At 36.5% G+C, this 5951-nt stretch overlaps 1 long non-coding RNA gene across 1 annotated transcript; it reads left to right on the forward strand.

The window, feature by feature from the left end:
- The first annotated feature begins 3802 nt into the window (after positions 1 to 3802).
- On the forward strand, positions 3803 to 5712 carry LOC127119055 (uncharacterized). The gene is made up of 3 exons (XR_007802577.1): positions 3803 to 4349; positions 4457 to 4666; positions 5423 to 5712. It is a non-coding gene; the product is annotated as an uncharacterized LOC127119055 (long non-coding RNA).
- Positions 5713 to 5951: the final 239 nt, after the last annotated feature.

Here is a 5951-nt window from a genome sequence, read left to right on the forward strand (position 1 = left end):
TTGTGTATCTTGATTAAAGCTGTTAAGCGCAATCAAGAGTTGTTTGAAGTGTGACTTCAAAAGTGTCTTTAATATTGATTAAAGGTAGTAATCACTGAGGTGATTGAGGGGGAGTGAGTAGGAACTCTGATCTTAGAGTAAGATTGAAATTGCATTGGGTAGGGATTAAGTGACGAGTTGTAAACGGGTGAGTTTAGCTTTGAATTAATACTACTGATAGTGGATTTCCTCCCTGGCTTGGTAGCCCCCAGATGTAGGTCATGTTGGACTGAACTGGGTAAACAATTACTTGTGTTATTTACTGCACTTACTGTTAAGTTCTGCATAATTCTTGTCTGTGCAGAATTGGATGTCATAACAACCCGTGTGACATCTATAGTCTGATAACTAGAATTTCACCTAGCAGAGTCGACAACTGAAGTTGGGGATGCTTAAGAAGAGATCCCCAACTACAAGCAAACTCCCCAGCAGAGTCGCCAGTTGAAGCTAACAGAAATATACCCGAACATATCGCACGTCGAACATACAAAAGAGTCGCCATCAAACTTGATTTATTCCCTAAGGAAAGGGAAAACATCGATAAAACCCGGGGGAAAGAGATATGTTGGGTAAGGAAGTCAGTTATGCAAGGGAAATGTATTAGCACCCCAAACATCCATGGTACTCCATGGGAATCGTTTTGATTGTTCTCGCTCGAATAGGTGTTATCTAGAGATTACTCGCAAAAGAATGGGAAAAGGAAAATAAATATATAAAGTGCTCGATGAGGATTGGGGCCCTCATGCCTACGTATCCTCATAGTGCAATGAGGAATTCAGAGCTCCGTAGTTCAAATAACTAGTTGTAGGAGATGAAAATAATTGTGGTTGAAGTATGGTCTAAACCAAAGGATAGTGTTTTGAACTCCAACAAGGGTGCAAACGTGAACCCAAGAGTAAGGTGGTTTGTGGGATAGCATGGCTGCTACTATAGGTTAATGCAGAAAATACGAAGAAATAAGTGTTTGGGAGTATGACCCAAACATCTCTTGGTTCATAAGGTGACGCAAGACGGAGCACAAAGAGGTAGTGTATTCGGCTCAAAGATAACTGATATATCACATAGAGTGTGAATGAAGGTAGATTATGAATGCATCATGGATATGAAAGGAATAAAGTGACCAAAGTCATAAAATTGAATATTTGGTAACAGTGACTGAAGAAGTATAGTTTGAAACCGAAAGGTCAGATATACATCGGAATCCATAAGAGAAATGGAATTTGTACCATAGAGGGAAGGTGGCACGAACCACAAGTGAGGGCATACATCATGGTATCACTGTATGGTTGAGCCGAAAAAGAAGGAATTAAATGTTTGGGGACAATCCAAACAACTCTAGGCACAAATGAGGACTGTCGATATATCATCCTAAAAGGGTGCGTATGGATATCCAAAGAAAACCATATTTCAGTGTCAAGGAAATAGTATGTCACTAGGTGAACGGTTTATGATCGGCGGTAGATAATGGGTCATGAAAGATATGGATGGTTCCCTAAGGCGGAAGGAAGAATAGTAAATAAGTATGCTCGCAGAGGATTCGAACCCTCGTGCATACGTATTTTCATCGTGCAATGAGAAAATTAAAGCAATTGTAGTTCAGCCTACTACAACTAAAACAACAGGGAATGAGATTGATTTTCCAGGGTTCAATACCCATCAAGGCTGGAAAGGAGTGTCAAGGTTCATGACCCTCAAGGTAAGGTATCAATACTAGAGTTTTAAAACTGATGATGTCAAGGAAGTGAGTTACCAAGGTTTAATACCTACAGGGCGAATAAAATCAAGTGCCAGAGTCCAAGACTCTCAGGGATGAGAATTGAGTTGAATAACAAAGGTTTAACACCTCACAAGGTAAGAGGGACAAATATTCCAGAGTCCATAACTCGCAAGGCAAAGGCCAAATTGAATAGCCAAGGCTTAACACCTTACAAGGCAAAGAAAGTTAGATGCCAGAGTCTACGACTCTCAAGTCGAAGATCTAAATCGAATAACCAAGGTTTAAAACCTCACCAGGCACAGAAAGTCAGATGCCAGAGTCTATGACTCTCAGGGTAAAGAACTGGATTAGATAGCCAAGGTTTAACACCTTACAAGGCAAACAAGAACACATGTCAGAGTCCATGACTCTCAAGGAAAATATCGAAATCGAAGAGTCAAGGTTTAACACCTCACAAGGCAAAGAGATTGATTAAAAGAGGGTGTACAACCACGAGTTGTTGATAGCAAAAGATGCTCCACTATTGTGGTGTTGAAAGATTTAGATTTGCTTGAATAAGACTTGTCAATTGCATTATTCAAATCGAACTAGAATTTAGGAACAAGGGCGAGTGCTTTGAATAGCTAGGGCATACGCCCCGTATGCAAAGTCACTCTAGACAAGGATAGGAGAAACTTCGTCTCATCATTCCTTATTACTTAAGGCTCGTAGCTTGCAACTTGAATCAAAATTAACAATTTCCTAACAGGAGATCCTACGTTGATCCTATTATTGTAGTGCCATGTTATTTGTTGTATTGAGAAGGCTTGACAATTGTTTGATACGAATTGTGCTAAAGCCTGTGAGTGAGGGAGAATGCTTTGCATAACTGGGTCCTACACTCCGTACGCAAAGGCATTCTAGACAAGGATATGAGAAACTCCATCTCATCATTCCTCATTACTTAAGGCTTATAGCTTACAAATTGCACTTGTCAAGTGTTAGACACCTTTGTTGTGTTGGAGAATGTAGTCAACTTTTGTTAGCTATGCTTGATTGATATTGACTTGAAGTCTTGATCTTGCATTTGAACCTTGAGGTCTTAAGCTCCAGAGATTCAACATATCCATAATAGCTTGAGAGATATGAATTTGTCAAATCAAGTGATCAAGGGTCATTTGATCACTTGAAATAGGCTTGGGGCTTACATCACGATTACAAAGGATTTGGTTAACCAAAGCGACCTTTGGTCAACACTAAATCAATGGGATAATAGTTGAATTATATATAATAATAAACTATTTAAATGATCATCTAAATAGAATCAGGAGATTCTAATTAAATTCCTAAACTAAGGGAACATGCAAAAACTCAAGATTTTAGGCCCTAAGGACAAAACGGTCATTGTTAATATTAAATTGAAATTATAATCATAAAGATCAAACAAATTAGACCTAAACTAATCTAATTATTCTAAAAACCTAGAGAATTATATAATCCTAATTTTTAAATCTATTTATGCTAATTAAAATGGGAATTCTAGTTAGCCAGGAATTAAATCTTAATCATCTTAATCAAATTTTCTAATGAACCTAATTAACTAATCAAGGATAGAAAATCTTAATTACTAACTATAATCCTAATTGCTAATTAAACCTAATTGCTCCTTACACCTAATTAATTCTACAATTCTAATTTTCTAAAAAAACATCAAGATTAATCCTAATTATCCTAACGTTTCAAAAATATAATTAATGATTAATTCATAAAATCCTAATTAAATAAAATTCTAATAAAATCTATTATTCTAATTACCTAATCATATTGAACTAAACAAGATTAATAAGCCAACTTAATTAAACACTAATCTAAAACTTAAATACTAATTGAACTTAATTAATAAATAAGCCTAATAAGCCCGAAAATGAACCTGGAAAGGGGGTGCAACTGGTGATGATGCATGCCCACACATCAAAGCCCGAAAATGAACCTGGAAAGGGGGTGCAACTGGTGATGATGCATGCCCACACATCAAAGCCCATAAGCTTCAAGAATCTTAGTTCCAAAAATAGCAGGGGTAAGAACCTGAAGGGTTGTGAGTATCGGATATGTTTGACCCGCGTGGCAATCCAATGAAAGCCAGGCTGAGAGGATCAAAAGCGCTTTTGAGAAAAGCTAGAATATGGATGAAAGCTTATCGAAGAGAAAACTTCGAGCGGCAACGATGAAGGTTACACGTCCTGGTTTCGACATTGCTCGTGCCTTAACCTCATCCTCACCGTGACTTCGGAACCATTACCATGACGGTGCGCTTCCACTCGGATCAACTTCTTCGATGTTTCCTTCGGTGTTTTTCCGGCCGATCTTCAAACTCCATGCCATGATCTCCGCTTGGTGCACAATTAATCGAGTATGGTGGAGTCTATTCCGGTGTCAAGAGAAACAAATCTACGCGTGAAAATTCGATTGCAAACGGGAAAAGATCGAAGAAAAACGAGACGGAATCAGACACAACCGTGGATTTCTCGCTCTCCTTTCAACATTCAACCGACATCCTCTCCGTCGTAGAAGGGGCTTCGATGCGGTGGTTGCAGCAATGTTACCGACTTCACCGGTACTTTCTTATCTTTTTTTTCTTCTGTCACGACATTTTCTTGGTTTTATCTTCTTTTCCGATCTACTTTTAGTGCTATTCTGATGTGATGTTGTTGCGTGGTTGAGGGGCTTGCGTTGCAGATTCCAGCATGAATAAGCTTGTGGTGAAAAATTAAGAATCTTTATGTAGAAGGAGGGATTCGATGCAGAAGTGGAGAAGGTGATTTGGAAGAGTGAAGCTTGAAGAATTTGATACAGAAAAAATGGAGAGAGTGGTTGCAGAAAATGATCGAAGAAAGTGAAGATTTAAGATTTATTTATAGCATTCCAAAATCGGTTAGAAATTCAATCTCAAACTCATCTTAAATTCATCTTAAACTTAGAGTTAGTTAGTTCAATAGAAGTTAGTTATAGGTTGAGTTAGTTGGAACTGAATAAGAGTGTTAACAGGGTTGTTGTTAGGTTGGTACTTGTTAGGAGAGTCTGCTAAATGATGCTATTGAGTTTGTTGGTTTATGACTTGCAGCCAGTTTGTTAAACATGTGCATTTCTGTTATTGAACTTTCCGTTAGGATAATTTCCTGTTATGTTGGAATTAGTTCTGTTTTTCTCTATTAAACAAAAATTTGCCAGTTTGCACCAACTCTAATTCTTCCTGCTATAACGTGTTTGGAATGTGGCTATGGAATAGTTGCATTAAATTTCTAAACTCATGAAATATACTTATTATTGAATGCTTATTTTTGTGTTTGCTACAAATTATGTTAGTTAGCCTAAACTCAACCTGCTAGCTATTTCAATAACATAAGATTCTTGGAAATTGTCATCCATCAGTTTAGGATAAATTGGAATAAGACTATGAACAAAAGATAATTGGTTAATTGATATGTTAGATTCAAAAAGTTAGTAAGAAAACAACGGATGAATCATTTTGGCTTGTTGAAAAAGGATGTGAATTGAACAATGTCATGGCATATGCTTGGTGAGTTAGATATTGGTTTGAAATTGTGATGGTTTTAATGCTTGGTTTTAGTGGCTTGAATGTATATTCAATGGGAGTCATGGCTCACTCGTTGGTATTTGTTCTTGTAGGAACTCTTGTGTAAAATGATGGTCTGAATTTTGGAACATTGAGTTTGAAAAGTTTGTGAGTCGTTGCTTGCGTTTGGAATTGGATTGTGGACTAGTTTGAAGAGTGGAGTTTGGCTTGAATAACTTTGGACTTGGAGTCTTTGTAAATTTGTGAATTGAACATATGCATTATAGCTTGTAAATTGTAACCATGCATTGTAATTAAAACGGAAATTGATTAAATGTTGAAAATTCTTGGATATTGAATGAGTATTATAGGATAAAATTAATTATGTATTGATTAAAATATAGATTATTTGGATTATTATGGTATGTCATCTTTGAATATTGGAATGAAATGACATTGGATGAACTTAAATGGTTAATTTGAATCGTTTGAACCTTAATAATGGTTGATTGATAATGGAAATAAATGTTAATAAACATCACTTTGAAATAAAGTTTGAAATGGTCTTGAAAAAGTCGATTGAAATATAGATGAAAAGATTAATTGTGAATGAAATTGGGAATGTAAATGGTATTAAATGAA

Source organism: Lathyrus oleraceus, chromosome 2 (genome assembly GCF_024323335.1).
Source record: "Lathyrus oleraceus cultivar Zhongwan6 chromosome 2, CAAS_Psat_ZW6_1.0, whole genome shotgun sequence".
NCBI lineage: Eukaryota > Viridiplantae > Streptophyta > Magnoliopsida > Fabales > Fabaceae > Lathyrus > Lathyrus oleraceus.